General features: G+C 46.0%; 1 protein-coding gene across 3 annotated transcripts in view; it reads right to left on the bottom strand.

Moving 5' to 3' along the window:
• Window positions 1-13,131, bottom strand: part of C1QTNF12 (C1q and TNF related 12) — a 217,833-nt gene that overhangs the window by 204,466 nt on the left and 236 nt on the right. The window lies entirely within an intron of this gene.

Below are 13,131 nucleotides of genomic sequence, written 5' to 3'. Positions count from 1 at the left end.
TCTGCCACAGCGGCCAGAGAACCAGAATCTTTCAGGATACAGGGCTGGGTTTCAGGAACACTCATCAGACCGGACTGAAATTCTGAGATTTCTATTATTTTGACCAGAGAATCAGAATTATCCATGTTACAGGGCAAGACTTCTGAAACATTCAGAGGACAGGGCTGGAGTTCCTCGGCTGTTACAACACTGGAGAGGGACTCAACATTGGTTAAATCAGACTGTGTACAGGGCAAGGTATCTAACACACTTGCTGACGAGGACAATATTTCAATGGCTTCTGCTTTGCTGGGCAGAAATTCATCAAGTTTTATTAGAGCAGACTGTAATTCCAAAACAGCTGCTAGACAAGTGAATATTACTGCAACACCAACTGAGGTAAGCAGTGCCTCAGACCCTTCTGCTAGAGGGTTTGAAATATCCAAAGTACTGGGTGAAGCATAAGACTCCGCGACCACAGCTTCACTGGACAGGATCACTGAACAGTCCATATTGCAGGGCAAAACCATGGAAGCACCTGCTGGACAGCATAATGATTCTGTGACCTGAGTTTCATTGGAGAGATTTACTGCACAATTCATGGTACAGGGCAAATTTATTGGAACATTTTCTGAACAAGGTAATAATTCTGCGATTTCAGGTTCACAGAGCAGATGCTCTGAGCTATTCACGAAACTAGAGCGAGGTGTAGAAACAGGAAGATCAAGACACAATGTTTGCGCATCTGAATCACCATTCATTTGTAAAATTGGAAAATTCAGATGCTGGGGTTCTGAGGTGTCTAGACAGGATTGCTGGGACTCGGAAACTGATGTAGTGCATCTATTGGCATCTGCTGGATCAGACAGGAGTTGAACTTTATTAACACAGGTAATTTCTGCAGAAGTGTTTGCAGAGACAGGCAAGATTTTTCTGGTGTCTGTTTCACTGAACAAAGAGTCATGAGTACTGGCTAGGCTGGACTCGGAAGTCAGCAGGACCTCTGGATTCTCTGCTGAGAAATTTGCACAGGGCAAGGTTAAGAATGTATCAGTGGCTTCTGTTTTACTGGTAAGTAACACTGAGTTATCCATGGTACAGGGTGGAATTGCAGGAACTTCAATTTCACACAAAAAGAGCTCCGAATCACCTGCTGAATCAGCCAAAGGTGCTGAAGCAGGCGGGTCAGAACGCCAAATTTGCGAATTCGGAGTCACATAAAAATCATCCAAAATCAGTTCCCACACATCAATCAATGGAGCCACAAAGTCATACCCACACACACCAGTTTTTATTAGGTTATAGGCAGACTTAATGCATGCATTCAATACTAATTCACTTTTTGCACTGTAAAATTGACAAAATGAACTTGAATCATTCTTCCATTCATTGACCAGAGCTTCCATCTCTCCTTTCTCAAATGGAGGATTCCAAGCATACTTAACAGGCATATCATGGTTTGCAGATATGATTGTAGCAGGGACATATATTGGGTTAATTAGCAGGTGATTGGCAGATTCCTTATTCCTAAGAATCTCCAATACCTGTAGCAAGTGCTGAACTGTAGTGTATGCAAACTTTCCTTGCTTCACAAATAAGTTGATTTGTTCAATACTCTGTAATATCTCCTCATAATCATACTCAGATAATTCTTTTAAACAAAAATCTTTATTTTCCCTAGCCAGGGAGGAAAGTTCATTAGTAGTTTCATAAGTCCATTTAACTCCCCTGAAAGACAATTGCATTTCATTATCTGTTAATGGCAGAATCTCATTATAGGTCTCAGTCGCTAAGGATAACGACTCTGCAGATCGGACACGTTTCTTAGAACGTTTGCGTTTGGCCTTAGACCCTGCTGTTTTCCCTGCTGTTCTTGGTGATTTATTCAAGGCTGCAGGAAAATTATCAGTAACACTTTCTGCTTGCTGAACATTTTTGCAAGCAATTGAAGGAGTAGCTGATTGACCTGCTGCCAGGAGTTCATTAAGAGGAAAAGGCAATGGATCTATGCGCAACCAGTTATGGATCACAAACGCTAGAAATTCCAGCGGTCTCTCTTTCAAATCGGAATGATTGAGAACATCAAATGCCCACTGGAATAATTCCCCTTTAAACAAAATATAACTTAGTTGGAGTGCCCAGGTTGAAACAGGAGTCGCTTGGAGATCAGGATTGGTCAGGAACCTGGCACATTCAGAGAAAAACTCATTTTCTGTTTCAGAGCTAAGTTCTTCAAATTTCTTAAAGGAACAGGAACCATAATTAACAGTGTCATACTTTCTGGGAATCCCCCCCACAATGGGGATTGGTAATGGGGTTTTCATAATGTGAGGCTTGGTGGTGTATTCTCCACAGTCAGCATGCAACGCATGAGCTGGCGTGGAGGAGGTACACACACTAGCACCAGGAAACAGGCTATCCCTAGTATAGTGGAGGGGAGGACTGACTCCAATAGGAGATTGTGGCGCACAGAGCCGGTGCAGATCTGACAGCCACAAACAATGCTTTCGTTATAACGTCTCAGCGCAAAGTAGCGCTGAGCGCACAAACCAGAACTGAGGAGATCAGGACAGGTAGACAGAATGAACGCTTGCTAGCTAGCGGCTACTTAGCGACAGCAAGCGTCCAAAACCAGACAGACTGGAATGAGGCAGCCAATGCGCTGCGGCGATGGCGTGCCTCACAAAGACAGGACAGGACAGTCAGAAAACAGCAGGATTAAGATAGATGAACGTAACACAGATAAATATACAATAAGTATGTTTTCCTAGCGTATTACAATTACAGCTATCAATGAAACTATTTGTAACTTCTGACTAACATATGTATATATCGGCAATGAACCGATATATGACATAAGCAGGAACGCTGACTAGGACTGGAGTAATACAGGGGACAGGACTCAGAAGGATTCGCTATCTCTTCGCAGAGATGAACGCAATCCACAAACGGTAACAGAACAGGATTCAGAAGGATTCGTTATCTCTTCGCAGAGATGAACGCAATCCACAAACAGTAACAGAACAGGATTCAGAAGGATTCGTTATCTCTTCGCAGAGATGAACGCAATCCACAAACAGAACCAGGAGCAGGGTAACTACCTCAGCACGGGTGGTCACGGTACGCGCAACCTACCAAAACGTGCTGGAAAGCTGACTAACTGCACACAGGATATAAACAGTTCGTGTACGTATACATCAGCAAAACTGCTGTATCAATGTAACACAAATACAAGGAAAATAATAAACGTGCTGGTATGCATATATATTGGCAATGAACCAATAAATGATGCAAAGACCAGCAAAGTATCTTTATAACAAGAAACACGATCGGGGGCTAAAGCGACAGCAAGACTGGCTTACACTGAAGCTATGAAAACCCAAGGAAACCCTGCAGGAAGCAGATCTTTATACTGAGGTCATCCAATGGGAGCAGACATGCAGATTCCCACACAGGTGAATGATAATCAGTCACAAGCTGACAGCAGGGAAAGACAGACAAAGCTATGCAGCTTGCATGGAAATAGATCAGAACTGCCTGAGCTGCAGCACTACTACTTCCAGCAATAGCTGCTGCAGCAGCGATCATTACACCCGATTATTGATGATCTGCAGTATCACCGATAATCAGATATCTCACTAACCTCTGGACACCTGAGAGAGAAGTGAGTGTTTGGTGTAACAGTAACACTAGAGGACTGTACCTAAGGCGTAGGTACAGGGGCAGTAAGGAGTACTGCACAGAAGAATGCTCCTTCCGTAAGCCTAGACTCTCCCGGGGGAGGAGCTACGCAGAACGTAGGAAGGACAGAGCGTGAGTGACACCAATGAGGGAGTGTCACTAACAGATCTGGGAACTGCCTCTAACAAACACTGGTCCACATGACAGCCCAGGGGCCCCAGGTCTCTCTCACTCGCTGGGGCCCCCAAACCACCATGCGACACCTAGAGGGAAGTGTGGGCAAGCCCTGGACCTCTCACCTCCAGGGAACTCACCCTCTAAACTGAATGCCAACTGCACAAAAAAATGCGGTTGATAGGTGAGTGGTTAGGGAGAGGACCGTGTGGGAGATGTGCCTACACGGGGCGTCCCTGTAAACGATGCAATTCACGATTGCGTCCAACCGAAGCCTCCCACCTGAATGCTAATTTATGTAATTCCTGCTAGATTCGGTACAGCAGGCAAAGGGTGTATGACAGTACACCTGATTGGCTGACTGGCGCCTGCTGGCCAGATAGAGGCAGGACATTTCTCTTGCTAGAAGTTAGCAATTGTGTTTTTGTGCAACTGCCTCTAACAGTAAGGCTAGTTCTCGAGGTAGGGCAAGCCAGGTCGTTAACACACGGACAGATAAAGTACAGAATCAGAAGACAGATACGGAATCCAACAACAGGCAGGGTCTGGCAACGGAGAATCAGAATAACGAGGTACAGAATCAGGAGGCAGATACAGAGTCTAGGAACGAGCAGAGTTTGGCAACAGGATATCAGAAACAGCAGGGTACAGAATCAGAGTTCAGAAGGAATAGTCAGGCAAGCAGAAGGTCATAACAAATAATACAATTCAATATTCCTAACGCTAAGGTGTGAGCTCCGTGATCATCAACACCTTTGGAAACTATGCTAGAACACAGATACAGACAAGGTCTGAGTGCTACCACGTAGTGATCGCAACGGCAGACAACCAGAGAATGACCAGCACCCATTATATATAGTGCAGCGCTCTCCAGCGCCTCCCCTAAGTGCTGGACCAATGGGAAGTGGAGGAAATGTCAGCTGACCAGCTTGGTCAGCTGACCTTCTTCTGGCTGTCATATAAACTCTGCCTTTCAGCGCGCGAGCGTCATTCTGAACCTGTGTGGACTATCAGTCCCAGCCACACCAGTCACGTCTTGCAATGTCTCTGCTGGCCTGCACGCGGGATGGAACGCGTTCCGCTATGCCAGCCGTGGAAACAGCCGCCTCATCCCGCGTCCATGCGGCGGCTTTTCTGCGTTTCTTCACAGTACCCCCCCCCCCCCCCCCGAGGAGTGGACTCCGGACAGCTTCTTCCAGACTTTTCAGGATGTAAAGCGTGGAATTCCCTTCTCAATTTGTCAGCATGCATGCGACATTCAGGTACCCATGATCTCTCCTCAATACCATACCCTTTCCAATAAACCAGATATTGTACTGAGTTTTGAACTATGCGTGAGTCTAAAATCTTCTCTACCTCGTACTCAGGTTGGTCATCTATCATCACAGGAGGAGGAGGAGTGGGACCCACATGGACTGCTGGCTTAAGCAGGGACACATGAAAGGATCTTACGCCACGCATACTGGCAGGAAGATCAATGGCATAAGTAACGTTGTTGATCTTTCTAGTTACTGGAAATGGACCCACAAACCTGGGCCCCAACTTAGCTGAGGGCTGTTTCAAGGTCAAGTGACGTGTGGACACCCAGACTAAGTCTCTTGGTTGAAACTTCCACTCTAAGGAACGTTTTTTGTCATCTTGACCTTTCTGACTTTGGAACGCCTTCTCCAAATTATTTTTCACGATCCACCATACGTCCTTAAATGACTCTTGCCAGGCCTCCAGAGCTGGAAATGGAGTGGAGGCGATTGGCAATGGGGAGAATTTGGGCAGCTTCCCAGTAACTATCTGAAATGGACAGAATCCCGAGGAAGAACTTTTTAAATTATTGTGCGCAAATTCTGCGCAGGGCAAAAACTTGACCCAATCATTTTGCGCTTCTGCAACGTAACACCTCAAAAACTGTTCCAATGATTGGTTGACTCTCTCAGTCTGACCATTGGTCTGTGGGTGGTAGCCCGATGAAAATGACAATTCCATGCCCATTAGGTGACAAAATGCCCTCCAAAACCTCGAAACAAATTGGACTCCCCGATCTGACACTGTTTTCCGGAATGCCATGCAATCGGAAAACGTGGATGATGAACAAATCGGCCAACTCCTGGGCTGAGGGGAGTCCTTTCAAGGGCACAAAATAGGCTATTTTACTAAAGCGGTCGACTACCACCCAAATGCCCTCAGACCTGGGACGCTCACCCACAAAATCCATGGACAGGTGGGTCCACGGCTCACTCGGGGTGGGCAAGGGCTGCAACGTTCCCACAGGTGCCAGCCAGGAGGGCTTACTTTTTGCACACACCGCACACTCTCTAACATACTCCTTGCAATCTATTGCCAGCGAAGGCCACCAAGCGCACCTGGCAACAAGATCTTGTGTTCTGGAGGCCCCAGGGTGTCCCGCATTCTTGTGTGAATGGAACATCTGTAAGATCTGAAGACGGAATGGCAATGGGATAAACATAACCCCTTCAGGCTTCCCCTCCGGGACATCCTGCTGAAAGGGCCCTAACGTCTCCGTCCAGTCTTTCCATGTCTCAGTTGTTGCTAGTACCAGTCTTTGTGGGACAATGGTCTCTGGGGTAGAGGGCTGTGCTGTCTCCGGCTCAAAGCATCTAGACAGGGCATCTGCCTTAATGTTTTTGCTTCATGGAGTGTACGTAATTATAAATCTGAACCTCGAGAAGAACAATGACTATCGAGCCTGACGGGGGCTTAATCTCTTAGCTCCCTTGATGTATTCCAAATTTTTGTGATCAGTGTAAACTGTAATCGTATGTTCTGCTCCTTCCAACCAATGACACCATTCTTCAAAGGCCAACTTGATGGCCAGGAGCTTCCTGTTGCCTATGTCGTAGTTTCTCTCTGCCGGAGAGAACCTACGAGAAAAATAGGCACATGGGTGTAATCTACCCTGTAACCCAGATCGCTGAGACAGCACAGCCCCTACCCCGACCTCCGAGGCGTCCACCTCAACAATAAAGGGGTAGGAAGTGTCAACGTGTCTTAGGATGGGTACAGAGCAAAACAAGTATTTTAAAGTGGAGAATGCCTGCAGAGCTTCTGGAGACCAGTGGGTAGTATCTGCCCCTTTTTTAGTGACACTAGTGAGGGGTGCAATGACAGTGGAGTAACCCTTTATGAACCTTCTATAGTAATTGGCAAAGCCTAAAAATCTCTGAAGAGATTTTAACCCCACAGGTTGAGGCCATTCCAGCACAGCAGAGACTTTGGCAGGGTCCATAGACAGGCCCGAGGTGGAAATTATGTACCCTAAAAAGGTGACAGATGTCACCTCGAAGATGCATTTCTCCAATTTAGCGTAAAGCATGTTTTGTCTTAGCTTGTCCAATACAAATTTGACATGTGACCTGTGCTCAGAGAGGTTGTTTGAGAAAATAAGTATATCATCCAGGTATACTAACACGAATTTGCCCAGCACCTCCCTGAATACCTCATTGATTAATTCCTGGAAGACGGCCGGGGCGTTACACAGCCCGAAGGGCATCACTAAGTACTCGTAATGCCCGTCGGGCGTGTTGAAGGCCGTCTTCCATTCATCGCCCTTTCTAATCCGCACCAGGTTGTATGCACCCCGTAAATCTAACTTCGAAAAGATCTTAGCGTTGGTAACTTGTGTAAACAGGTCATCTATCAGGGGCAAAGGGTAGCGATTCTTCACTGTGATTTTATTCAGGCCCCGGTAATCTATGCATGGCCGCAGGCCTCCGTCTTTTTTCTTAACAAAAAAGAACCCTGCGCCAGCGGGCGACCGAGAGGGGTGAATGAACCCCTTGGCTAAATTCTCACGAATGTACTCCTGCATGGCCACTTTCTCTGGCCCAGACAAATTGTAGAGATGACCCCTCGGGGGCATACAACCCGATCGGAGATCGATGGGGCAGTCAAACGGGCGATGTGGAGGTAACTTATCAGCAGCCTTGGGACAGAACACGTCAGAATACTCGGAATATTGTACTGGTACCCCCTCCAGATGAATCCTGGTCTGGCCCAATGTCACCTTCCCTAAACACTGCTGAAGATAAGTGAGTTGACCAGCTAGTTAACTTCCCAGTGGCCCAATTGATCTGTGGGGAGTGAAGGTGCAACCATGGCATGCCAAGGATGACTGTGGAGGTGGTCATGTGTAACACAAAAAACTGTAATCTTTCTTTATGTAGCACCCCTATAGTGACTTCCACCTCTGGTGTCTGAGACAGCGGATGATTACTTTGCAGGGGGGAATCATCTACTGCCGTAACCTGAATGGGTGGTTTTACCGGGGTGAGCGGAATCCCTAATTTCCTTGCAAATTCGAAATCCATAAAATTTGCTGCAGAGCCTGAATCAACAAAGGCCTCAGAATCCTCGGTTTTATCTTCCCACGCAACAGTACAAGGAAGAAGTAACCGTTTATCTTCTAGGGGTAAAAGACCCGCGCCTAGGGTGTTACCCCCTACAACTCCTAGGCGGTAGCGTTTCCCGACTTATTAGGACAATTACGTACTCTATGACCCCCCTCTGCGCAGTAAAGACACAGCTGCTTAGACATCCTACGTCTTCGCTCCACTTGGGATAGTTTCGACAGACCAATTTGCATAGGTTTGGGTGGAGGCGAGACTGGAGGAGGTGGAGTTACTGGAGGCGCAGCATAGGACACCATTCTTACATGACTACTACCCCGGGGCTGTTTCTGGTAGCGTAGCCTGCGGTCGACTCGAATGGCCGATGAAATGGCCTCATCGACTGTTTTGGGTTCAGGCAGACTTAACATGAGATTGGAAACCTCATCTGACAACCCCGATAAGAAGCAATCTAAGAGGGCATAAGTGTCCCACCTGGCTGAAACTGACCACCTCCTAAATTCTGCTGCGTAATCCTCGACCGGATCCTTGCCTTGACGCAAAAGCTTGAGCTTCCGCTCAGAAGTTGCAGCAAGGTCTGGGTCATCGTAAATTACTGGCATAGCTTTAAAAAATTCATCCACTGACGTGAGGGCTAAGTCTCCGGTGGGCAAACTGTACGCCCACGTCTGAGATTTGCCTGATAACAAAGTCTTAATAAATGTGACCCTTTGGGCTACAGTTCTTGAAGATCGGGGTCTCAACTCAAAATAAGATAACACTCTACTTCTAAAATTGCGGAAGTCAGATCTGTGACCAGAAAACTTCTCAGGTACAGGCAAACGTATGTCAGAGCTAGGAGGGGATCGCACCTCGTCCACTGCTGTCTGGAGGGTTTGTAAAGAACCAGACAGGGCTTCAATCATAGTCTTGTGACTACCCAGCACTTGGTTGATGTTTTCCACCGAAGTGGCAAGTGCGCCCAGACGGTCAGTGTGTGCGTCCATTTGCATTTTTGGTCTGCCGTTCTGTAACGATCGGTGTAACACAGAGAGGGTCTGATTACCGGTGATCTGCAGTATCACCGAGAATGCAGATATATACCCGATTATTGATAATCTGCAGTATCACCGATAATCAGATATATCACTAACCTCTGGACACCTGAGAGAGAAGTGATTGTTTGGTGTAACAGTAACACTAGAGGACTGTACCTAAGGCGTAGGTACAGGGGCAGTAAGGAGTACTGCACAGAAGTATGCTTCTTCCGTAAGCCTAGACTCTCCCGGGGGAGGAGCTAAGCAGAACGTAGGAAGGACAGAGCGTGAGTGACACCAATGAGGGAGTGTCACTAACAGATCTGGGAACTGCCTCTAACAGTAAGGCTAGATCTCGAGGTCGGGCAAGCCAGGTCATTAACACACGGATAGATAAAGTACAGAATCAGAAGACAGATACGGAATCCAACAACAGGCAGGGTCTAGCAACGGAGAGTCAGAATAACGAGGTACAGAATCAGGAGGCAGATACAGAGTCTAGGAACGAGCAGAGTTTGGCAACAGGATATCAGAAACAGCAGGGTACAGAATCAGAGTTCAGAAGGAATAGTCAGGCAAGCAGAAGGTCATAACAAATAATACAATTCAATATTCCTAACGCTAAGGTGTGAGCTCCGTGATCATCAACACCTTTGGAAACTATGCTAGAACACAGATACAGACAAGGTCTGAGTGCTACCACGTAGTGATGATCGCAACGGCAGACAACCAGAGAATGACCAGCACCCAGTATATATAGTGCAGCGCTCTCCAGCGCCTCCCCTAAGTGCTGGGCCAATGGGAAGTGGAGGAAATGTCAGCTGACCAGCTTGGTCAGCTGACCTTCTTCTGGCTATCATATAAACTCTGCCTTTCAGTGTGCACGCGCGTCATTCTGAACCTGTGTGGACTATCAGTCCCAGCCACACCAGTCACGTCTTGCAATGTCTCTGCTGGCCTGCACGCGGGGGGAACGCACCGCTATATGTACATGCGGCGGCCTCCCCGCGTTTGGTCAGACTGTCAGTAGCAGCCCTGTGCGCGCAAACCGCCGCGTCAGACGCGGCGGTTTCTCCGCGTTCCGCTATGCCAACCGCGGAAACAGCCGCCTCATCCCGCGTCCATGCGGCGGCTTTTCCGCGTTTCTTCACAGTTGTCCTGCTGGAAGGTGAACCTCCGCCCCAGTCTCAAGTCTTTTGCAGTCTCCAAGAGGTTTTCGTCCAAGATTGCCCTGTATTTGGCTCCATCCATCTTCCCATCAACTCTGACCAGCTTCCCTGTCCCTGCTGAAGAGAAGCACACCCAGAGCATGATGCTGCCACCACCATTACTGACCATGGGGATGGTGTGTTCTGAGTGATGTGCAGTGTTAGTTTACCGCCACACATAGCGTTTTGCATTTTGGCCAAAAAGTTCCATTTTGGTCTCATCTGACCAGAGCAACTTCTTCCACATGGTTGCTGTGTCCCCCACATGGTTCGTGGAAAACTGCAAACGGGACTTCTTACGCATTCTGTTAACAATGCCTTTCTTCTTGCCACTCTTCCATAAAGGCCAACTTTGTACAGTGAACGACTAATAGTTGTCCTATGGACAGAGTCCCCCACCTGAGCTGTAGATCTCTGCAGCTCATCCAGAGTCACCATGGGTCTCTTGACTGCATTTCTGATCAGCGCTCACCTCGTTCGGCCTGTGATTTTAGGTGGACGGCCTTGTCTTGGTAGGTTTACAGTTGTGCCATACTCCTTCCATTTCTGAATGATCGCTTGAACAGTGCTCCGTGGGATGTTCAAGGCTTTGGAAATCTTTTTGTAGCCTAAGCCGGCTTTACATTTCTCAATAACTTTATCCCTGACCTTTCTGGTGTGTTCTTTGGACTTCATGGTGTTGTTGCTCCCAAGATTCTCTTAGACAACCTCTGAGGCCGTCACAGAGCAGCTGTATTTGTACTGACATTAGATTACACACAGGTGCACTCTATTTAGTCATTAGCACTCATCAGGCAATGTCTATGGGCGACTGACTACACTCAGACGAAAGGGGGCTGAATAATTACGCACACCCCACTTTGCAGTTATTGATTTGTAAAAAATGTTTGGAATCATGTATGATTTTCGTTCCACTTCTCATGTGTACACCACTTTGTATTGGTCTTTTATGTAGAATTCCAATAAAATTGATTCATGTTTGTGGCAGTAATGTGACAAAATGTGGAAAACTTCAAGGGGGACGAATACTTTTGCAAGCCACTGTATATATATATATATATATATATATATATATATATATATATATATATATATATATATATATATATATATATATACAGTGGTGTGAAAAACTATTTGCCCCCTTCCTGATTTCTTATTTTTTTGCATGTTTGTCACACTTAAATGTTTCTGCTCATCAAAAACCGTTAACTATTAGTCAAAGATAACATAATTGAACACAAAATGCAGTTTTAAATGATGGTTTTTATTATTTAGTGAGAAAAAAAACTCAAAACCTACATGGCCCTGTGTGAAAAAGAATTTGCCCCCTGAACTTAATAACTGGTTGGGCCACCCTTAGCAGCAATAACTGCAATCAAGTGTTTGCGATAACTTGCAACGAGTCTTTTACAGCCCTCTGAAGGACTTTTGGCCCACTCATCTTTGCAGAATTGTTGTAATTCAGCTTTATTTGCATCTACTTGACCATCACTAACAGGAACAATCAATCATTACACTGGCTGTGTAGGAGAGCACAGTAACAATCATTACACTAACCATATAGGGGAACATGGAAACAGCCAATCATTACAGTGACCACATGGGAAGGCCACAACAACGGCAACAGTAAAAAAGGGCGCAGGTGGCTAGTGGACAAATCGGGCGCCGCCATTCACTCCCATAATAATTATCGTTTACTGGGCGCCAAACAGGAAAAAAGGGCGCCCGAGAATAATAACGTTTACCAACGGCGCCCGAAGATTTTTCATGTTTTATAACTGCTTGTGATGATTTACGTTTCCTATTTCAATAAAACATTATTTTAAAAGTTATCCCTTAGTGTTTGTAAAACATTATTATTCACGAAACAAAGCGATCAGTACGTAACGTAAATTGTACTATATTTTATCCCTTACTCTTTTTAAAACATTATTCTACACACAATACAGTGATCTCTAAGGGGGGGTCTTAGGTTTAGGCACCAACAGGGGGGTCTTAGGTTTAGGCACCAACAGGGGGGTCTTAGGTTTAGGCACTAACAGGGGGGTCTTAGGTTTAGGCACCAACAGGGGGGTCTTAGGTTTAGGCACCAACAGGGGGGTCTTAGGTTTAGGCACTAACAGGGGGGTCTTAGGTTTAGGCACCAACAGGGGGGTCTTAGGTTTAGGCACCAACAGGGGGGTCTAGGGGTTAGGGGTAGGTACAGGGAGGGTTTCTTAGTAATTTTTTTTTAAACGTTATTATACGTTTCACTATTTAAACGGAAGTTTAACGTTTTTACAATTGCCGATTTCATGCACATTATTTAATGATTTATAACTTTATAAAACATTAATTTTAAACGAAATACAGTACAATTCATTTTTAAACGTTATCCATGCTTATCGTTTAAAACCCTGCGCCCTTTTTTTTCCCAGCGCCCCTTTTTACGTACGCCACAACAACAGCCTATTGCTGTTCCTGTGTGGTCAGTGTACTTTATGAAGCTTGTATTTCGCTTATCAAATGCACTTCCTGTGAATTGCTGGGCAGTTGGTACTCCAGACAGATTACAGACCAGACTTTAGCAAGAAGGGCAATACAGTTTACATTCAGTTTAGTAAATTCCTAGGTGGTTAGAGAAAAGTGAAATGAAAACAAACGTTTGGCAACATTATATTTTTGCAGCGTTGCTACCCATAAGTAAAATAGCATAAACGCCAAACACTG

This window comes from Hyperolius riggenbachi, chromosome 6 (genome assembly GCF_040937935.1).
Source record: "Hyperolius riggenbachi isolate aHypRig1 chromosome 6, aHypRig1.pri, whole genome shotgun sequence".
Classification (NCBI taxonomy): domain Eukaryota; kingdom Metazoa; phylum Chordata; class Amphibia; order Anura; family Hyperoliidae; genus Hyperolius; species Hyperolius riggenbachi.
The sequence above is the reverse complement of the archived record's forward strand: the minus strand, read 5'-3'. Positions and strand labels throughout refer to the sequence as shown.